This window comes from Dendrobates tinctorius, unplaced genomic scaffold (genome assembly GCF_039654945.1).
Source record: "Dendrobates tinctorius isolate UK_male_01 unplaced genomic scaffold, ASM3965494v1 ptg000384l, whole genome shotgun sequence".
Classification (NCBI taxonomy): Eukaryota; Metazoa; Chordata; class Amphibia; order Anura; family Dendrobatidae; genus Dendrobates; species Dendrobates tinctorius.
The window spans coordinates 1,536,015-1,559,730 of NW_027362050.1; the positions used below are offsets into that span (position 1 = coordinate 1,536,015).

Below are 23,716 nucleotides of genomic sequence, written 5' to 3' on the forward strand. Positions count from 1 at the left end.
CCTCCGAATTTTATTGTCCGCCGGGCGGAGTAGACGGACTCTATAATGTTTTTTTTGCAGCAGCAGACTGCTATTTTAAACTGGACATGCCCAGAAGTATCCTTCCTAGCATGCATTTTAACCCTAAACGCCGCTCTAGAAGCTGCGAAAAATCTCTCTCTCCTCTCTCTCTGTTCTTTCTCTCTGTTTCTCTCTCTCTGTTTCTCTCTCTCTGTTTCTCTCTCTCTGTTCTCTCTCTCTGTTCTCTCTCTCTCTGTTTCTCTCTCTCTCTCTCTGTTCTTTCTCTCTCTCTCTGTTTCTTTGTTCTCTCTCCTCTCTCTGTTCTCTCTCTCTCTCGGTTCTCTCTCTGTTCTTTCTCTCTCTGTTTCTCTCTCTCTCATTCTCTCTCTCTGTTCTCTCTCCTCTCTCTGTTCTCTCTCTCTCTCGGTTCTCTCTCTGTTCTTTCTCTCTCTGTTTCTCTCTCTCTCGTTCTCTCTCTCTGTTCTCTCTCCTCTCTCTGTTCTCTCTCCTCTCTCTGTTCTCTTTCTCTCTCGGTTCTCTCTCTCTCTTTGTTCTCTCTCCTCTCTCTCTGTTCTCTCTCCTCTCTCTGTTCTCTTTCTCTCTCGGTTCTCTCTCTCTCTTTGTTCTCTCTCCTCTCTCTCTGTTCTCTCTCTCTCCTTTTCCAGACTGCGGTTCCTTTAAATTTCCCGACTTTGGCGGCTGAAACAGATCCGTACATAAACCGGATCCGGTGCATCCGTTAGTTATCAAACAGAAACGGATCAGTTTTTTAAATCTTTGGCAGATTTCAACTGATGTTAAATAACGGAAATGTGAAAAAGGCCTTAGTCACGTTTACTGCACTGTGGTGGTGTGGCCACCAGGTGGCGGTGTGATAGACTGTCCTGCGCCTGCGCAAATCTCCCATCCTTGTGTGGTAATAAAGAAAAGCCGCCATTAGCAGAGTCCAGAAAGAAACTCCAGTACACCAATGGCTCAATATCACTTTCACAGACAGAAATGAACCAACAGATTTTATTAATGGTACTGTGAAAGGGGCGGATGTGTTAGGCTGGAGTCACACTGCCATATTTCTTGTGCAATAATCGCATCGCACTTCACGGACTAGCCGGCACCTCTCCTGACCTGAGAATGACAGCATGATGGATTACTATGCAGCTGTCAAGCTCAGGTCAAGAGAGCAGACAGCCAGTGCGAGTTTTACGATCTGATTCTCGGACGCAAAATTTGCCAGTGTGACTCTGCCCTTACAGAGCAAGTTCTCCTGTGCATGAGAAAGATGGCGGCCGGGCCGAAACATTGATCGAGCGCTCCTGTGTATGAGAAAGATGGCGGCCGGGCCGAAACATTGATCGAGCGCTCCTGTGTATGAGAAAGATGGCGGCCGGGCCAAAACATTGATCGAGCGCTCCTGTGTATGAGAAAGATGGCGGCCGGGCCAAAACATTGATCGAGCGCTCCTGTGTATGAGAAAGATGGCTGCCGGGCCGAAACATTGATTGCCCCTGTGTATGAGAAAGATGGCTGCTGAGCCGAAACATTGATCGAGCGCTCCTGTGTATGAGAAAGATGGTGGCCGGGCCAAAACATTGATCGAGTGCTCCTGTGTATGAGAAAGATGGCGGCCGGGCCGAAACATTGATCGAGTGCTCCTGTGTATGAGAAAGATGGTGGCCGGGCCAAAACATTGATCGAGTGCTCCTGTGTATGAGAAAGATGGCGGCCGGGCCGAAACATTGATCGAGTGCTCCTGTGTATGAGAAAGATGGCGGCCGGGCCGAAACATTGATCGAGCGCTCCTGTGTATGAGAAAGATGGCGGCCGGGCCGAAACATTGATCGAGCGCTCCTGTGTATGAGAAAGATGGCGGCCGGGCCAAAACATTGATTGAGCGCTCCTGTGTATGAGAAAGATGGCGGCCGGGCCAAAACATTGATCGAGCGCTCCTGTGTATGAGAAAGATGGCGGCCGGGCCGAAACATTGATTGCCCCTGTGTATGAGAAAGATGGCGGCCGGGCCGAAACATTGATTGCCCCTGTGTATGAGAAAGATGGCTGCCGGGCCGAAACATTGATCGAGCGCTCCTGTGTATGAGAAAGATGGCGGCCGGGCCGAAACATTGATCGAGTGCTCCTGTGTATGAGAAAGATGGCTGTCGAGCCGAAACATTGATCGAGCGCTCCTGTGTATGAGAAAGATGGCGGCCGGGCCAAAACATTGATCGAGCACTCCTGTGTATGAGAAAGATGGCGGCCGGGCCGAAACATTGATTGCCCCTGTGTATGAGAAAGATGGCGGCCGGGCCGAAACATTGATTGCCCCTGTGTATGAGAAAGATGGCTGCCGGGCCGAAACATTGATTGCCCCTGTGTATGAGAAAGATGGCTGCTGAGCCGAAACATTGATCGAGCGCTCCTGTGTATGAGAAAGATGGCGGCCGGGCTGAAACATTGATCGAGTGCTCCTGTGTATGAGAAAGATGGCTGCTGAGCCGAAACATTGATCGAGCGCTCCTGTGTATGAGAAAGATGGCGGCCGGGCCGAAACATTGATCGAGCGCTCCTGTGTATGAGAAAGATGGCGGCCGGGCTGAAACATTGATCGAGTGCTCCTGTGTATGAGAAAGATGGCTGCTGAGCCGAAACATTGATCGAGCGCTCCTGTGTATGAGAAAGATGGCGGCCGGGCTGAAACATTGATCGAGCACTCCTGTGTATGAGAAAGATGGCTGCTGAGCCGAAACATTGATCGAGCACTCCTGTGTATGAGAAAGATGGCTGCTGAGCCGAAACATTGATCGAGCACTCCTGTGTATGAGAAAGATGGCTGCTGAGCCGAAACATTGATCGAGCGCTCCTGTGTATGAGAAAGATGGCGGCCGGGCTGAAACATTGATCGAGTGCTCCTGTGTATGAGAAAGATGGCTGCTGAGCCGAAACATTGATCGAGCGCTCCTGTGTATGAGAAAGATGGCGGCCGGGCTGAAACATTGATCGAGCACTCCTGTGTATGAGAAAGATGGCTGCTGAGCCGAAACATTGATCGAGCGCTCCTGTGTATGAGAAAGATGGCGGCCGGGCTGAAACATTGATCGAGTGCTCCTGTGTATGAGAAAGATGGCTGCTGAGCCGAAACATTGATCGAGCGCTCCTGTGTATGAGAAAGATGGCGGCCGGGCCGAAACATTGATCGAGTGCTCCTGTGTATGAGAAAGATGGCTGTCGAGCCGAAACATTGATCGGACGACAGCTGTGTAATGTGTATGAGGGCCTATACACATGTCAGTTTTATTCAGACGAAATACATAAATCCCAACTTGAAGGACAGAAATCGTGACATTAACAGTACGGTGCGCAACAATTTTAATTTTCAATAAGGCTGCCTTTACACTTGCTGTGTTTTTGTGTGGCCCGTTTTCACGGGCTGTATGGCTGTAATTTCCACGTTCGTCCACAAAAACGGGCCACAAAAAGCCTTCTCGGATCACTGATTTTCCGTTATAATAAATAGCAGGGAAAAAATGGCGATCCGCAAATACGGTGTACCGCAAAAACAACTTAACGTTGTTTTGTGGTACCATTGAAATGCATTGCGGCCGTGTCTGTAAGCCGTGAACAATATCGAGCAAGCTCAATATTTTTTTTAAAGCCGCAAATACGGCCATACGGAGCACGGCCCTCCTACTAATTTTTGCGGGCCGTTTTTGCGGCTCCATAGAAATGCATTGGGGCCGCAAAAACGGACAGCAAAAACACGGCAAGCGTAAAACCAGCCTAAGCCTGTACTCTAACATAGCACAGACCACACTGACATCCCACTGGTTAGAAGGGTCAATCTTTAGGAGATCATGACCCCCTGGAAAACTAGGAAGCCGGAGATCTCTGCGCTTCTGAAGATAAATTTTGAAGCCCAGATTTATCAAGCAGTTTTCTTCAGAATTCTGGCATCAAACTGCCTACAATTTTCGCAAAATTTATGGTCAACTCAGAAGTAATAAGTGGATATAGTCTATCAGTTTATACAGGCAGACAATCACCCCATGATCAAGAAATATGTGAGATGACTGAGATTAATTTTACGCAAGCTTAAAAATGATTGTTCTCCGCAGCACATCACCTTGTGTAAGGACATGTGCTGCAGAAAATGTGATGTCCTATGCAAACAAAACTATTATACTAAGGGCACAGCCATGTAAATCGGTTCATGACGCATGAATTGGCCAGCGGCACTAACAGGTTGCCTTTTAATTAGTGTTAATTGTTAATAATAGACTTTAGGACCTAACAGGCATTCAGATGTGAATTTTTTGAAAGAGTGTGTTACTAGGCACAAACTGAAAAAGTGTCCAAACTTTAGCATCTTTGTCATTTTTTTATTGTTAAAGTAAGCATGCAAACATTGCTTATATTTGTGGCACCTTTGCGGCATATGAGATTTGCTTGATTTTTGGAAAGTCAATATGGCTATCTTTAAACCATATTTTGACCTAAATTAAAAAATGTTTTCCTAAGGAATCAGATTATTATTTTTTTTAACCAAATGAGCTGTATTCCCCGTCACAAATCCCGACACTTCCTGTTTTGAAGCTAAGAACTCATACTCACTTGCGAGAGACTCACACAATTGTCGTGTGAGTCTCTCGCATGAAAACCTGGCACTGCTGCCAGTGGCGTAGCCACTGTTTGTGGCGCCCGGGGCGGTCGAAAACGTTGCCGCCCCTTTGGTCCTTGATAATTCGGAAGCATCCGAAGAGCCCACACTACACTCAAAGATCTAATTTTTAGTCTGCTACTAACTCTGCTGTCATTATTTCTACATTGCTAGACTTTCATCTTCTTGCAGTTCTCTCTCTATATATGTATTAGCTTGATGATGCTGGATGAAAACCTAATGGCTTTTTTAATAATTTTTAATAATGTGACAGAAAAAAACCAGAAAGTATATGGGGGAATGTACGAGGACACGTATAGGGGGATGATTATTGTATTAGGACACCTGTGGTGTGATGTCTATGTGGCATGTGACAGCTGTCTGTGGCTTCTCCCGTACAGATGTTGGTGGTGCATTCTCCGGTAATGGCCGCGGTGCACCCAGCAGCCTCTCCCACAAGTCGCCCCCATACCATGCTCCCCAGTATCCCACCTCACCCCTTGCAGTACTGTCCTACCCTTTTCCTCTCGCTACCAGCCGGGGCAGCAGCACCGCCATATTCTTTCCTCCTCCCGGGAGCATCAATAGGGCGGAGCCTCTGCAGCTGCTACGGTGCCAGGACGGGACAGAAAACCTAGGAAAGCAGAGCTGCTGCTGTGCTGACACATGCGCAGAGTGTACACACACAGGTGTATACACACAGACACACACACAGGTGTAAACACACACACACACACACACAGGTGTATACATACACACACAGGCATACACAAACATAGGTGGATACACACACAGGCACACACACATAGGTGTATATACACAGACACAGGCGTACACACACAGGTGGATACACACACGGGCGTACACACACAGGTGTATATACACACACACACAGACACACAGGTGTACACACACAGGTGGATACACACAGGTGTATATACACACACACACACAGACACACAGGCGTACACACACACAGGTGTATACATACACACACATAGGTGGATACACATACAGGCGTACACACACAGACACACACACACATAGGTGTATATACACAGACACACAGGCGTACACACACAGGTGGATACACACACGGGCGTACACACACAGGTGTATATACACACACACACACAGGTGTATACATACACACACAGGCATACACAAACATAGGTGGATACACACACAGGCACACACATAGGTGTATATACACAGACACAGGCGTACACACACAGGTGGATACACACACGGGCGTACACACACAGGTGTATATACACACACACACAGACACACAGGTGTACACACACAGGTGGATACACACAGGTGTATATACACACACACACACAGACACACAGGCGTACACACACACAGGTGTATACATACACACACATAGGTGGATACACATACAGGCGTACACACACAGACACACACACACATAGGTGTATATACACAGACACACAGGCGTACACACACAGGTGGATACACACACGGGCGTACACACACAGGTGGATACACACACGGGCGTACACACACAGGTGTATATACACACACACACAGACACACAGGTGTACACACACACAGGTGTATACATACACACACAGGCGTACACACACATAGGTGGATACACATACAGGCGTACACACACAGGTGTACACACACACAGTGTGGCTGCATGCACAGATCCTTTCGCTGCTGCACATGGTGAGACACAGGCAGCGGTGTTGGTGGCACATAACTGCACATAATGGAGGCAAACACACACCCAACGCAGCCTGTGAAGAGGATGACAGCTGCCTGCACACAGGGCCGCCGGGGGCAGCCGCAGACCACCTTACCCCAGCCTCGCACTCACCAGCTCACTGCTTGGCTCTTCCTAACATGGCTCCTTGGGTGCATCACATTCCTGGCAGCCGCGACCATCCCACCATGACAGTCCTCCAGTGCAACGGGACTGACGTCAGCACTGCCTCTGCCCAGCGCAGCGCCACTCATGGAGGGTACAGGCGGAGAGGAGGGAGAAGCTGCTAGGTAGCAGGGGTACAGCGGCTCCCGATAGGCGGAGGAGAAGGATGGAGGAAAAGTGGGAAGAAGAGGCTGCCTTACCCCCTCACTGCACAGCCCCGCAGGCCGAAATGTACAGTCAGTGAGTCCAAGCTCCGCGCTTCTCCCACAGAGGAGAGGAATTGCTTCTGCTGCCGCGCCGCCCCCACACACGTGCTGCCTGGGGCGGACCGCCCCCCCCCACGCTACGCCACTGACTGCTGCCAGCACTCGGACCGGAGCATGCGGCTACATGTATTTCTATGCAGCCGCACGCTCCGGTCCGAGTCCCGGCCGCAGTGTCAGGTTTTCATGCGAGAGACTCACACGACAATCGTGCGAGTCTCTCACAAGTGAGTATGAGCCCTAATGCTGCTGTCTGTGTAATTAACTTTAACATGCAGCTGATTCCTTCTTTTTCTGACTAACCCTTTACAAGAAGCTATTACCTCCTTTTGTAGATTAGTCCCTTACATGCAGTTATGTCCTTCTCTCGTATATTTTAGAAATGTGTATTGGTATAATTTGAGAACAGTTACGTGGTAGTATTTTCCGGTTACTGTTAAATAACAAATATTATGTGTCCTGAATGACATACATGTGCATTTTGTCGATAATACAACTACTATATGACAGCACTAATTTTTTGTAGAATTTATAGCCGCATAAATATATCTATATGCCAGAAATATTTATGTGAATGTTGTAGCACAGTATTATTTATTTGAAAAGTTTATGGTGATTATATATATATATATATATATATATATAATCACCATAAACTTTTCAAATAAATAATATATATATATATATATATATATATATATATATAAATCCAACAATGTAGACCAGCTCACTCCTTTGAACCACCTGGAACCTCAGCTGACCTGGTTAACTCCGTTGTGCCCGGATCTGGATGTAGGAGTCCATCAATACAAATGTGAACAACGACAAAGCAAAGTCCAGCAATAACGTGAGCAATCCAGGGTGCCTATCTGCACGACTTTCCTGCGTTATTGCTGTTTTGAACTGCTTGGACCATTGCATTTTAATGGATTTATGAATAAAAAGAAAAAAAATGTTAACAGCATCCTGGATTGCTCACGTTATTGCTGGACTTTGCTTTGTCGTTGTTCACATATATATATATATATATATATATATACTAGCTGAAGAGTCCGGCGCTGCCCGGGCATACTGTAGTATAACTAACTGTGGTTAGTTATAGCAAATTATAATTATCCTCTATCCCATAGTCGAGTGCCCATATACCCGTCACACATATCCTCCATCCCATAGTCCCATGCCCATATACCCATCATACAGTCATATGTTAAAGTTTGGGCACCCCCTATTAATGTTAACCTTTTTTCTTTATACCAATTATGGTTTTTGCAACAGCTATTTCAGTTTCATATATCTAATAACTGATGGACTCAGTCCAATAAACCTCATTTGAATCCAGAAATATAACTAACATAAAATGTGCAATCTGCATTTTAACAAAATTTGACCGGTGCAAAAGTATGGGCAACTCAACATAAAAGTGACATTAATATTTCGTAGATCCTCCTTTTGCAAAAATAACAGCCTCTAGTCGCTTCCTGTAGCTATTAATGAGTTCCTGGATCCTGGATGAAGGTATGTGTGACCATTCCTGTTTACAAAACAATTCCAGTTCAGTTAAGTTTGATGGTCGCCGAGCATGGACAGCCCGCTTCAAATCATCCCACAGATGTTCAATGATATTCAGGTCTGGGGACTGGGATGGCCATTCCAGAACATTGTAATTGTTCCTCTGCATGAATGCCTGAGTAGATTTGGAGCGGTGTTTTGGATCATTGTCTTGCTGAAATATCCATCCCCTCGTAACTTCAACTTCGTCACTGATTCTTGCACATTATTGTCAAGAATCTGCTGATACTGAGTTGAATCCATGCGACCCTCAACTTTAACAAGATTCCCGGTGCCAGCATTGGCCACACAGCCCCAAAGCATGATGGAACCACCACCAAATTTTACTGTGGGTAGCAAGTGTTTTTCTTGGAATGCTGTGTTTTTTAGCCTCCATGCATAACGCCTTTTTGTATGACCAAACAACTCAATCTTTGTTTCATCAGTCCACAGGACCTTCTTCCAAAATGTAACTGGCTTGTCCAAATGTGCTTTTGCATACCTCAGGCGACTCTGTTTGTGGCGTGCTTGCAGAAACGGCTTCTTTCGCATCACTCTCCCATACAGCTTCTCCTTGTGCAAAGTGCGCTGTATTGTTGACCGATGCACAGTGACACCATCTGCAGCAAGATGATGCTGCAGGTCTTTGGAGGTGGTCTGTGGATTGTCCTTGACTGTTCTCACCATTCTTCTTCTCTGCCTTTCTGATATTTTTCTTGGCCTGCCACTTCTGGGCTTAACAAGAACTGTACCTGTGTTCTTCCATTTCCTTACTATGTTCCTCACAGCGGAAACTGACAGGTTAAGTCTCTGAGACAACTTTTTGTGTCCTTCCCCTGAAAAGCTATGTTGAATAATCTTTGTTTTCAGCTCATTTGAGAGTTGTTTTGAGGAGCCCATGATGCCACTCTTCATAGGAGAATCAAATAGGAGAACTACTTGCAAGTGGCCACCTTAAATACCTTTTCTCATGATTGGATACACCTGGCTATGAAGTTCAAAGCTCAATGAGGTTACAAAACCAATTTAGTGCTTCAGGAAGTCAGTAAAAAGTAGTTAGGAGTGTTCAAATCAAGAAAATGATAAGGGTGCCCATACTTTTGCACCGGTCAAATTTTGTTTAAATGCAGATTGCACATTTTCTGTTAGTACAATAAACCTCATTTGAATCCAGAAATATAACTGAGTCCATCAGTTATTAGATATATGAAACTGAAATAGCTGTTGCAAAAAACAGAATAGTTATAAAGAAAAAAGGTTAACATTAATAGGGGTGCCCAAACTTTAACATATGACTGTACATATTCGCCATCCCATAGTCCAGTGCCCATATACCCATCATACATATCCTCCATCCCATAGTCCAGTGCCCATATTCCCATCACACATCCTCCATCCCATAGTCAACCATTATGACATCATAATGAGCGGCGGGGCTTGCAACCTATGATGACATCAGCGTCGCCATGGCAACCATTATGACATCATAATGAGGGGCGGGGCTTGATACGCACACACTTTTTCCCCATTATGTAGATAGGTGCAAAATTGGTGAATTGGAACGCGCAGGGTTAAAATTTTGCCTCACAACATAGCTTATGACGCTCTCGGGGTCCAGACGTGTGACTGTGCCAAATTTTATGGTTGTAGCTGCGACGGTGTGGATGCCAATCCCGGACATACACACATACACACACACACACACACACATACACACCCACATTGAGCTTTATATATTAGATATATAAGAGGCATCATGATTACTCACTAATCCCGCCCCCACCCCATTACCACACATAATCCCGCCCCCCACCCCATTACCACACACAATCCCACCCCCACCACATCACCACACATAATCCCGCCCCCACCACATCACCACACATAATCCCGCCCCCACCACATTACCACACATAATCCCGCCCCCCACCACATTACCACACATAATCCCGCCCCCCCACCACATTACCACACATAATCCCGCCCCCCCACCACATTACCACACATAATCCCGCCCCCACCACATCACCACACACAATCCTGCCCCCCTCACCACATTACCACACATAATCCCGCCCCCCACCACATTACCACACATAATCCCACCCCCCACCACATCACCACACACAATCCTGCCCCCCCACCACATCACCACACATAATCCCGGCCCCCTCACCACATTACCACACATAATCCCGCCCCCCACCACATTACCACACATAATCCCACCCCTCACCACATCACCACACATAATCCCGCCCCCACCACATCACCACACATAATCCCGCCCCCCACCACATTACCACACATAATCCCACCCCCACCACATCACCACACATAATCCCACCCCCCACCACATTACCACACATAATCCCGCCCCCCACCACATTACCACACAATCCCGCCCCCCACCACATTACCACACATAATCCCACCCCCCACCACATCACCACACATAATCCCGCCCCCACCACATCACCACACATAATCCCGCCCCTCCAGCACATTACCACACATAATCCCGCCCCCCCACCACATTACCACACATAATCCCGCCCCCACCACATCACCACACATAATCCCGCCGCCACCACATCACCACACATAATCCCGCCCCCACCACATCACCACACATAATCCCGCCCCCCACCACATCACCACACATAATCCCACCCCCCACCACATTACCACACATAATCCCACCCCCCACCACATTACCACACATAATCCCGCCCCCACCACATCACCACACATAATCCCGCCCCCCACCACATTACCACACATAATCCCGCCCCCCACCACATTACCACACATAATCCCACTCCCCACCACATTACCACACATAATCCCGCCCCACCACATCACCACACATAATCTCCCCCCACCACATTACCGTTCACCCGCCCCCCCACCACATTACCACACACATAATTAGATAGCAATGAGCGTGCCGAGCGTTAGCTGGCTGGAAACAGCTAGTTTATATATATATATATATATATATATATATATATATATATATATATACATCATTTGTGTACAGTATAAAACAGCATTATCTATGGGAATGTTTTATTGAAAGTGAATCTCTCAGCACGTTTTTGTTCTGTAATCTGACAGCAGCACAATGTAGGGACAGAGACCCTGATTCCAGCTAGGTATCATTTAGTTTACTGGGTGCAGCAGTTTTAATATAATCCCTGTTTTCTGCAGATCTAGCAGAGTTCTGAATGCTAAGCTGTGTATATCCCCTCCCACACCACTGATGGATGCAATCTGTTAGATGGTATTTTGAGAGCTAGAATGCTTTGTGTTTACCTTCAAGTTACTTTAATGTCTAGTGTGTTACATTGCGAAAAGAAGGTGGAAAGAAACTGGTTCACATTCCTTCAGAGACATTTGCTTTATAGTAGCTATGTCACCTGGATAGGTAAAGGAAATTTTCTATGCAGGCAGTGACCACCTTATAAAGTAGTCGTGGCCGAGTGGTTAAGGCGATGGACTTGAAATCCATTGGGGTTTCCCCGCGCAGGTTCGAATCCTGCCGACTACGGGTTAATTTTACTAGATCACTTTTAGCTCAAACTTATGCAAAACCTAAGTTTTTTTTTGTTGTTTTTTTTTTTTAAAGCAAGTTACAACATGTTGCTATGCTGTATCAAATTTTATGTACTGAATCTTGTCAACGTATTTCCTTACACAAAATACAGGTTCTAAATCTAGTTTGCTTGTACACACCTTCTGATTAGGATTGTTTTTTGTCTGTTTATACCTGAAGGTGTCACTATTTGTTCTGGCAACCTTGAACAACTCTTATTGAGGTTGTCCGCTGCTAGGATAACCCCTTCTTGAACTAAATGTTTGGCCCCGATAAAATAAAAAAAGCTATACTCACCTCCCATGCTGGCACCGTTCCAGTGGCGTCAGCACTCACGGTTTCGGAGCTCTCGTGCAGTGTTGTGCCTCGTGGTGCCCGGCGCCCAATCAGCGCTGGCGTCATTGTCTCTGCCTTCGTACGGATTGAATATAAGAGGAAGTCAGAGATCAGCTGCAGTCCTGGCTTCCTTTCCATGTTCAATCCGTATGAAGGCGGAGACAGTGACGCCAGCGCTGATTTGGCGCCGGACCCCACATATCACAACCCCGCATGAGAGCTCCGGGACTGCGAGTCAGCCCGCCTGACATCACTATTGCGTCTTCAGGGATCACACAGTGCATTCTTTGCACTTGCACCGATGTGACGTTCCGCACCCCCTGGGGACACGTAAAGTCAGCATGGCACAGTTTTACACAGACACCTCCTGTCACATGGGCCGAGGGAGGCATGAGGATTGAGAGGATGTGGCCCAGTCAGTCGCTGACGTGGCACCACACTCACAATCCTGAGTGGTCCCTTTCACTAGCACCAATGAAACTACGCCTTGTCAGCCCGATAGGACTGCCACCAGTTCCTCGTTAGACATAAGCCCGGTCTCATTATATCAAGCCAGAAAACAGCCCCTGTAGCATGGAAAGTTCAGCTGAGAAAACAGACGTGTGGATTCGTGGATCGAGCTAACAGAGCAGCCCAAGGTTAAATTATATATTTTATTGCCTTAAGGGCACACTAGACAAAACACTACACAATGGTTACACATACACAATGGACAAATATGCAAATACAAATAATGGTAGTACAAAGTATGCAAAAGATAAGAGTCAATTACCAGTCAGATGAAATGCCTGGCTTGTGGGCGAGGGGCTGCCATATGGGAGGCTGATGGTCCCCTATGTTCTTGACTTTTTGCAATTCTGTGCTTGACATCCGTGCATGGTGTCCCGTTCTGTCACCATGCGGGGACATCAGCAAACACCATCCCGGTCCACGGTGCGATCCCCACCGTGCTCCAGTCCCTGCCTTCTTCCTCTGCACGCAACACTGTGTGTGTCAACAGCATGCCTAGGGCGCGGGTGTGCGCACTACCCTGGGAGACATCTTGTACAAAAGGCATCCTCCCCTGTTATGAACTGGTCACCGAGGAGGATGGCAGGAATAGGCTAGGCCACCAGGAAACCTAAAAGATTGGTAACTTAGCGGATTGCAGAGCCCTAATCCTAACAAAACAACTAACAGTAGTCGTGGAGCGTACCTACGATGCCCTAGATGCCTCGACACAGCCGGAGAACTAGCTAGGGCTAAAGCAAGAAAGGTGAAATCTAAACTGCCCCGGTGTAGAACACCAAAGAAATAGATAGCCCCCAAACATATATTGTCGGTGAGACAAGATGAAACACAAACGCAGGCAGAAAATAGACTGAGCAAATGATGGGGCCCAAACTGACTAGATAGGATAGGAAAGGAAAGACACTGTCTGCAATCATGCAAAAACCCTAAAAAATCCAACACGTCTGATGTACAAAAAAATACTGAGGTCTCACGACCTCTCACCCCACTATATCAGCATTCTGGTATGAACTGGCAGCAAAGCAAAAGACACTAATATAACAGGGGACTGAACAAACTGACACAAGCTGTAAAATACTGAGCGGGGTCCAGCACTGCCCCCAGCAGGGAGCACGCTGAACCCTCACAGCAAAGCAGAAAGAGGCAAAACCAGATCAGATGCAAAGGATTAGCAAATGAACAGCTTAACTGAAAAATGCAGGATCAGACAAGAGACATCAGACCTCAGAATGCACAGGAAGAACTAATCACCAGCAGGGATTGAAGGAAGCCTGCTGGCTTAAATACTCCAATCAGTAACCACAGATGTCCAATCATCATCATCAGGAGTGATACAATGCGGAGGATTATCTCCGTCATTGTATCACTGGAGCCCCTGGAGAGCGGTTGCATCAGCTGATGTGACAGCTCTTCCTGGGAGATCGTCATGGGACAATCGTATTAATTGGATTACGTCGGACACAGGGAGTTTAGTGTTGGTTTATTTTTACGTCAGACACAGGGAGTATAGTGCTGATTTATTATTTTATGTTTTTTCAGGTGATCGATGGCTTCGGGGATTAGCAGAATATGGTGAGTATGAACTATATATGTGTGTATGTGATTTATTTTTTTTTTTTTACATTCAACACATTAGCCAGATGATGGTGCTACTATTGTCCCATCATTGACTAATGTGTCAATCACTGTCACTGTAGCAGGCATCGCCCGATGGGATCTGTAGAACCACCGGACAATGCCTGCATACACACACATACACACACATGCACACGCAGACCCCCACACAGACCCGCATACCCCCACACAGACCCCCGCACAGACCCGCATACCCGCGCACAGACCCCTGCATAGACCCGCATACCCATGCACAGACCCCCACATAGACCCTCATACCCCGTACAGACCCGCATACCCCACACAGCCCCCCGCATAGCCCTGCACAGGCCCCCGTACAGACCCTCATACCCGCGCACAGACTCCCGCATGCCCCCCGCACAGACCCGCATACCCGCGCACAGACCTGTATACCCCCGCACAGACCCGCATACCCATGCACAGGCCCGCCAAACATACACACACACATAGCCCGCACACACCATACAGGCACACATTGTCGACGCATGTACATTTAAAAAAAACGGAATCCGTCGCCAGATTCCATCATTTGTTGGGCGGCGACAGAACCGTCGCCCATAGGCTTCCATTCTAGCAAAAATTGGATTTTTAGATGTAGACAAAAAACGTTCCTATGTCCGTTGTCTCCGGCCGACGAACAAAGAATTTCCGATGGATCCGTCGAACGATGGATGAAACGTGTGGCCGTCCGTCACAATCCATCGCTAATACAAGTCTATGAGAAAAAAACGGATCCAGCGGCATCAGTCACCGGATCGGTTTTTTTCAAAATTTGACTGATGGCAAAAAACTGATATGTGAAAGGGGCCTTATTTGATTAGACCTTTCCCTGGAGATGTTTATCCTATATGTGTTAATTGGTGGTTGATAAGTCCCCAGGGACACATACCATGGGGGATCAAAGCTTTTAGAGAAGTCTGAATATACAGTTTTTAACATATAAAAAGGGGACTGAACACTGGGGAGGGACACAGAGAGAAGAGATTGGAGATGGAAATACAGACACAGAGGTTGATGGATTTTCTGCCTTGAGAATGTAATGTATGCAATGCTTCTTTTGATGCACATGAATTTATTGTTTATACTGTTTATTATAAAAGCTTATAATTTATTAATTAAATCAATTTAAGTAAATTCAATTTTTGTGTGAGCATTCTCTTATTCATTATGCTGGAATCACAAACAAACATTAAAAAATCGGTCCGATTTTTACGGTCCAAAATCGCACAATGATTTCTTGACCAGTGATCTGTCATCCGAATTTCCTGTGATGATGCGATTTTAATCGCATCTAAGCATCCGTTCGACATCCGTCTACCGAGATTTTCTCGCAGGCTTCCAAAATGGACATATAATAGAGAACAATGACAGGTTTTCAAACATAAAGGAAATAATAGATATAGACACATAGAATATATATATATATCTAATATATAAAGCTCAAAGTGTGTATGTATGTGTGTGTATGTGTGTGTATGTGTGTATGTCCGGGATTGGCATCCGCACCGTCGCAGCTACAGCCACAAAATTTGGCGCAGTCACACGTCTGGACCCCGAGAGCGTCCTAGGCTATGTTGTGAGGCGAAATTTTAACCCTGTGCGTTCCAATTCATCAAACAATTTTGCCCCCATCTACACACTGGGGAAAAAGTGTGTGTGTCAAGCCCCGCTCCTCATTATGATGTCACAATGGTTGCCATGGTGACGCTGATGTCATCATAGGTTGCAAGCCCCGCCGCTCATTATGATGTCATAATGGTTTACTATGGGATGGAGGATGTGTGATGGGTATATGGAATATGCAGCTGAAAAACTGTGAGTCTTTATTTCACATAATTTCCATCAAATGTGTGGACATGCAGGACGTGGAGGAATGCTAGGGGAGGGAGGTGCCGGACCACGGCCGTTTCGCGATTACTCATTGGTGAGTGCTGCATATTTCTTCTTTTTTTGCTTCACATTGAAATATTCATGTTTTTTCATGCAAGCACCTCCATTTTTTGACTGAATCATATGCCGCAATACTTCAGATAAAGAGCTCCGTCTGGTAATGTGGTGATTTGTGTGCCCTAGTATGCCGTTCATCTGTTTGCTCTTTGCTGGGATCATGACGGGTATATGGGCATGGGACTATGGGATGGAGGATGTGTGATGGGTATATGGGCACAGGACTATGGGATGGAGGATATGTATGATGGGTATATGGGCACAGGACTATGGGATGGAGGATATGTATGATGGGTATATGGGCATGGGACTATGGGATGGAGGATATGTATGATGGGTATATGGGCACGGGACTATGGGATGGAGGAAATGTATGATGGGTATATGGGCACGGGACTATGGGATGGAGGATATGTATGATGGGTATATGGGCACGGGACTATGGGATGGAGGATATGTATGATGGGTATATGGGCACGGGACTATGGGATGGAGGATATGTATGATGGGTATATGGGCACAGGACTATGGGATGGAGGATATGTATGATGGGTATATGGGCACGGGACTATGGGATGGAGGAAATGTATGATGGGTATATGGGCACGGGACTATGGGATGGAGGATGTGTGATGGGTATATGGGCACTCGACTATGGGATGGAGGATATGTATGATGGGTATATGGGCACAGGACTATGGGATGGAGGATATGCATGATGGGTATATGGGCACGGGACTATGGGATGGAGGATATGTATGATGGGTATATGGGCACTGGACTATGGGATGGAGGATGTGTATGATGGGTATATGGGCACGGGCCTATGGGATGGAGAATATGTATGATGGGTATATGGGCACGGGCCTATGGGATGGAGAATATGTATGATGGGTATATGGGCACGGGCCTATGGGATGGAGGATATGTATGATGGGTATATGGGCACGGGACTATGGGATGGAGAATATGTATGATGGGTATATGGGCACGGGCCTATGGGATGGAGGATATGTATGATGGGTATATGGGCACGGGACTATGGGATGGAGAATATGTATGATGGGTATATGGGCACGGGACTATGGGATGGAGAATATGTATGATGGGTATATGGGCACGGGACTATGGGATGGAGAATATGTATGATGGGTATATGGGCACGGGACTATGGGATGGAGAATATGTATGATGGGTATATGGGCACGGGACTATGGGATGGAGAATATGTGTGATGGGTGTATGAGCACGGGACTATGAGATGGAGGGTATGTATGATGGGTATATGGGCACGGGACTATGGGATGGAGGATATGTATGATGGGTATATGGGCATGGGACTATGGGATGGAGGATATGTATGATGGGTATATGGGCACGGGACTATGGGATGGAGAATATGTATGATGGGTATATGGGCACTCGACTATGGGATGGAGAATATGTATGATGGGTATATGGGCACGGGACTATGGGATGGAGAATATGTATGATGGGTATATGGGCACGGGACTATGGGATGGAGAATATGTGTGATGGGTGTATGAGCACGGGACTATGGGATGGAGAATATGTATGATGGGTATATGGGCATGGGACTATGGGATGGAGGATATGTATGATGGGTATATGGGCACGGGACTATGGGATGGAGAATATGTATGATGGGTATATGGGCACTCGACTATGGGATGGAGAATATGTATGATGGGTATATGGGGACGGGAGTATGGGATGGAGGATATGTATGATGGGTATATGAGCACGGGACTATGGGATGGAGAATATGTATGATGGGTATATGGGCACGGGACTATGGGATGGAGGATATGTATGATGGGTATATGGGCATGGGACTATGGGATGGAGGATATGTATGATGGGTATATGGGCATGGGACTATGGGATGGAGAATATGTATGATGGGTATATGGGCACGGGACTATGGGATGGAGAATATGTATGATGGGTATATGGACACTCGACTATGGGATGGAGAATATGTATGATGGGTATATGGGGACGGGACTATGGGATGGAGGATATGTATGATGGGTATATGAGCACGGGACTATGGGATGGAGAATATGTATGATGGGTATATGGGCACGGGACTATGGGATGGAGGATATGTATGATGGGTATATGGGCATGGGACTATGGGATGGAGGATATGTATGATGGGTATATGGGCATGGGACTATGGGATGGAGAATATGTGTGATGGGTATATGAGCACGGGACTATGGGATGGAGAATATGTATGATGGGTATATGGGCACGGGACTATGGGATGGAGGATATGTATGATGGGTATATGGGCACGGGACTATGGGATGGAGAATATGTATGATGGGTATATGGGCATGGGACTATGGGATGGAGGATATGTATGATGGGTATATGAGCACGGGACTATGGGATGGAGAATATGTATGATGGGTATATGGGCACTCGACTATGGGATGGAGAATATGTATGATGGGTATATGGGCACGGGACTATGGGATGGAGGATATGTATGATGGGTATATGGGCACGGGACTATGGGATGGAGAATATGTGTGATGGGTATATGAGCACGGGACTATGGGATGGAGAATATGTATGATGGGTATATGGGCACGGGACTATGGGATGGAGGATATGTATGATGGGTATATGGGCACGGGACTATGGGATGGAGAATATGTATGATGGGTATATGGGCACTCGACTATGGGATGGAGAATATGTATGATGGGTATATGGGCACGGGACTATGGGATGGAGGATATGTATGATGGGTATATGGGCACAGGACTATGGGATGGAGAATATGTATGATGGGTATATGAGCACGGGACTATGGGATGGAGAATATGTATGATGGGTATATGGGCACGGGACTATGGGATGGAGAATATGTGTGATGGGTATATGAGCACGGGACTATGGGATGGAGAATATGTATGATGGGTATATGGGCACGGGACTATGGGATGGAGGATAATTATAATTTTCTATAACTAACCACAGGTAGTTACTATGCCCGGGCAGCGCCGGGCTCTTCAGCATATATATATATATATATATATACACATTTATAATTCATACAGTTCTTCATAGCAGAATAGCTGCTGAAACATTTGCCGGCTTTTGTAAAATCATTCCCCAACAAAAGCCGGCAAATGTTTCAGCAGCTATTCTGCTATGAAGAACTGTATGAATTATAAATGTGTGTGTGTATATATATATGTGTGTGTCTCTATGACATGTATGTGTGTATGTATATATTCTATGTCTCTATATCTATTCTTTCGTTTCTTTATTTAACTGGTCAGTGTGATTTTACTGTATTGCTAAATCAATTGCCAGCTTTTTGTAAAGGACACCGGGTGCAATTTTATCGCAAGACATCTGGTCCATTTGTAATCCGATTTTTTATCGCACCCATAGACTTGCATTGGGGAATCCCATCCGAAAATCGGTGACGATTGCAGCATGCTGCGATTGTCTCGGTCCGAGGAAACGTTCCGGTAAAAAATCGGATGATGGGAGCAGCCCCATAGAATAACATTGGGACGAATGCAATCTACATATTTTTCATGTTCATTCAACACCTACTTGTTTTGTAACGGATATTCCATGTTCATTCCCCACCTATAAATCACAGGGAATATACCGTATTTTTCGTACCATAAGATGCACTTTTTTCCCAAATTTTTTTTGGGGGAAATGGGGGTGCGTCTTATGGTCGCAATATACTTAGAAATCCTGTGGCTGGTGTGGGTGCGGCGGGGCTCTGGTGTGGTGGTGGTGGCAGGCTGTGGCTTCGAAGCACAGCCCCCCCAGCACACACCCCCGCCCCATCACAGACCCTCTGCCCCCCTGCCCCATCACAGAGCCCTTGCCCCAGCACAGCCCCCCTTGCCCCTGCCCCATCACAGAGCCCCAGCCCCAGCACAGACCCCCCATTTGACACATTATTTTTTATTTCCCTATTTTCCTTCTGAAAACTTGGTGTGCGTCTTATAGTCCATAAAATACAGTAATATACACCTGTTTATTTGGGATATGTGTTAATTCCCTTATTATCTACAGATATTTCATGTTCATTCCCCACCTATAAATCACAAGGAATATAATATACACCTGTATATATGTGATATTTGTTCATTTCCTAATTGTCTACTTATAATTAATGCTCATTTCATATCCAACATGCATAAGAAATCTATAATACCTCTCCATGTCTTTGGACCTATAAGTTATTATGTTCATTCTTTTTCTTTATTCCTTTTTTTAATTCTTTTTAGTGCGTCCTGCGAAAATGTGCAGCAGCATCTGCAATGCTTTAGTGCTTCTGTGGAGCTTCAATTAACATGGAGGTTCCATGGTGTAATGGTTAGCACTCTGGACTTTGAATCCAGCGATCCGAGTTCAAATCTCGGTGGAACCTGTTATGTTTTTTGTGCTTTTCTGATCTCTATCAAAGCAGTATAGATTTAATAAACATACCTCTATACGAACATTTGCATGTGAAGCTTCATGTTGAATTTTATACAATTAATTAGAGAAAAAAAAAAAATTATATATATATTCATATAATCTGTTTTTATTAGCGAAACGTCACCTCCTACAAAAATAGGAATTTAGAGATATTCTGATGTAACATTTGTGAGGGGAACATCAAAATGCTTTAGAAAAAAAAAAAAAACAGTCAGGGAGTCAAGCCCCAGTCGCCCTCGTGACAGGCAGGGATTCTTACCACTATACTAACGAGAATTGGCTTCTGCAGAAAGTGCAATTGTTGCCTGAAATGGAGTGGATAGACCAAGTCCATGTCTGCAGAGCTATGGTCGGCTATGGACATTGTTAGTCTCATTCCACATCTGTCAGGATGGCCGAGCGGTCTAAGGCTCTGCGTTCAGGTCGCAGTCTCCCCTGGAGTGGTGGGTTTGCATCTCGCTGTTTTAGATTTTTTTTTCAAGTCATTAAGTTGTTGCTTGTGTAGTTTTTGTTTCCTCTGCTACAAAAAAATTAACTAGCCCTATTCTGATATAACAAAAATGATTCACCTGCTTGTTATGGAAAATGGAGGTCTCAAGTGTTATTTCTTCTTAACACATCCTGCTAATTACATTACTTTAAATGTAATACTGGATGTCGTTTAAACGATTTATAATAATTAAAAAAAAAAAAAAAAAAAGATGTGTCAGAAGTGGGATTTGAACCCACGCCTCCATTCGGAGACCAGAACACCCACAGTTTTGGGGAAGAGATTCCTCTTGAGTCTGGCGCCTTAGACCGCTCGGCCATCCTGACACCTGATGTCATTAGGGAGCAGAAGTATTATTGAGCCATACAGAGCAGGAGCAGCTAGCGCTATAGTTGTGATTGCAGTGTACTTCAGACATGGCATTGCGATGATTCTTCTACATGTCCCACTAATGAATGCCACAGTGTAAGCTAGGTGAGGGTTCCCCCAACCTTTTATACTCTGAGAACCACATCTCGTTTCGAGAGATGATTGCGAGCCACAATGTTCGTGTAGCATTCGTAAAAGTCGCTTTGTAACTAGTGACAGGTAACTGGTCATTGTGGACTTATCACTGGTGACTTATTTTGGCTCTGCTCACTTCCGTATCAAGCAGGCAAGCAGCGCTGGTGATGTTACATCAGCATGCGCCAACGGGAGCGTATGCAACAGGCAGATATTGCGTTCTATGCATAATAACCGTCAACAATACACACATCCTGGGAAAATGACAGAAAAACATTCCGAGACAAGCACACTTTTAATATCACTGGGACTCCTACCCGCTCACCTTAAGTGACAGGACAGTGCAGAGTAGCAGAGATTCGCCAGCGCCTGCGCAGAAGATCAATAGGATGAGGTACCTATAAGGGTAAGTGCACACGTAGTTTTTAGGTTGTGCGGATTTTGTTGAAAAACCCGCAGGACAAAAGTCCTGTGGTTTATCTGCGGATTAGGCTGCGGTTTCACACCTCATAATGGATAGGAGTGAAACTGGAGCGAAATCGGCACAAAGAATTGACAAGCTGCGGATTGTAACCCGCGGAAAAATCAGCAGCATGTGCACAGCGGTTTTTTATTTCCATAGGAAATAAAGGTATTGTACTGGACTGTGGGGCCATTCTCAGGGGGGGGGGATATTGGCTGTGTTATATACTATGTGGCTGTGTTACATACTATGTGGCTGTGCTACATACTATGTGGCTGTGCTATATACTATGTGGCTGTGCTATATACTATGTGGCTGTGCTATATACTATGTGGCTGTGCTATATACTATGTGGCTGTGTTACATACTATGTGGCTGTGCTATATACTATGTGGGCTGTGTTACATACTATGTGGCTGTGCTATATACTATGTGGGCTGTGTTACATACTATGTGGCTGTGCTATATACTATGTGGGCTGTGTTATATACTATGTGGCTGTGCTATATACTATGTGGGCTGTGTTACATACTATGTGGCTGTGCTATATACTATGTGGGCTGTGTTACATACTATGTGGCTGTGCTATATACTATATGGGCTGTGTTATATACTATGTGGCTGTGTTACATACTATGTGGCTGTGCTATATACTATGTGGGCTGTGTTATATACTATGTGGCTGTGTTATTTACTATGTGGCTGTGTTATATACTATGTGGCTGTGCTATATACTATGTGGGCTGTGCTATATACTATGTGGGCTGTGTTATATACTATGTGGCTATGCTATATACTATGTGGCTGTGTTATATACTATGTGGGCTGTGTTATATACTATGGGACTGTGTTATCTACTATGTGGCTGTGTTACATACTATGTGGCTGTGCTATATACTATGTGTCTGTGTTATATACTATGTGGCTGTGCTATATACTATGGGGCTGTGTTACATACTATGTGGCTGTGTTACGTACTATGTGGCTCTGTTATATACTATGTGGGCTGTGTTGTATACTATGTGGCTGTGTTATATACTATGTGGGCTGTGTTATATACTATATGGCTGTGTTATATACTATGTGGCTGTGCTATATACTATGTGGCTGTGTTATATACTATGTGGGCTGTGTTATATACTATGTGGCTTTGTTATATACTATGTGGCTGTGTTACATACTATGTGGCTGTGCTATATACTATGTGGGCTGTGTTACATACTATGTGGCTGTGCTATATACTATGTGGGCTGTGTTACATACTATGTGGCTGTGCTATATACTATGTGGGCTGTGTTATATACTATGTGGCTGTGCTATATACTATGTGGGCTGTGTTACATACTATGTGGCTGTGCTATATACTATGTGGGCTGT

General features: G+C 45.6%; 3 non-coding genes across 3 annotated transcripts; 2 read left to right on the plus strand and 1 right to left on the minus strand.

Moving 5' to 3' along the window:
- Window positions 1–11,836: 11,836 nt before the first annotated feature.
- On the plus strand, window positions 11,837–11,918 carry TRNAS-UGA (transfer RNA serine (anticodon UGA)). Its single transcript has one exon. It is a non-coding gene; the product is annotated as a tRNA-Ser (tRNA).
- An 8,842-nt stretch (window positions 11,919–20,760) lies between these two features.
- Window positions 20,761–20,832, plus strand: TRNAQ-UUG (transfer RNA glutamine (anticodon UUG)). Its single transcript has one exon. It is a non-coding gene; the product is annotated as a tRNA-Gln (tRNA).
- Window positions 20,833–21,586: 754 nt separating this feature from the next.
- On the minus strand, window positions 21,587–21,698 carry TRNAL-CAA (transfer RNA leucine (anticodon CAA)). The gene is made up of 2 exons: window positions 21,661–21,698; window positions 21,587–21,632 (listed from the first exon to the last, which is right to left on the minus strand). It is a non-coding gene; the product is annotated as a tRNA-Leu (tRNA).
- Between the last annotated feature and the right edge of the window lie 2,018 nt (window positions 21,699–23,716).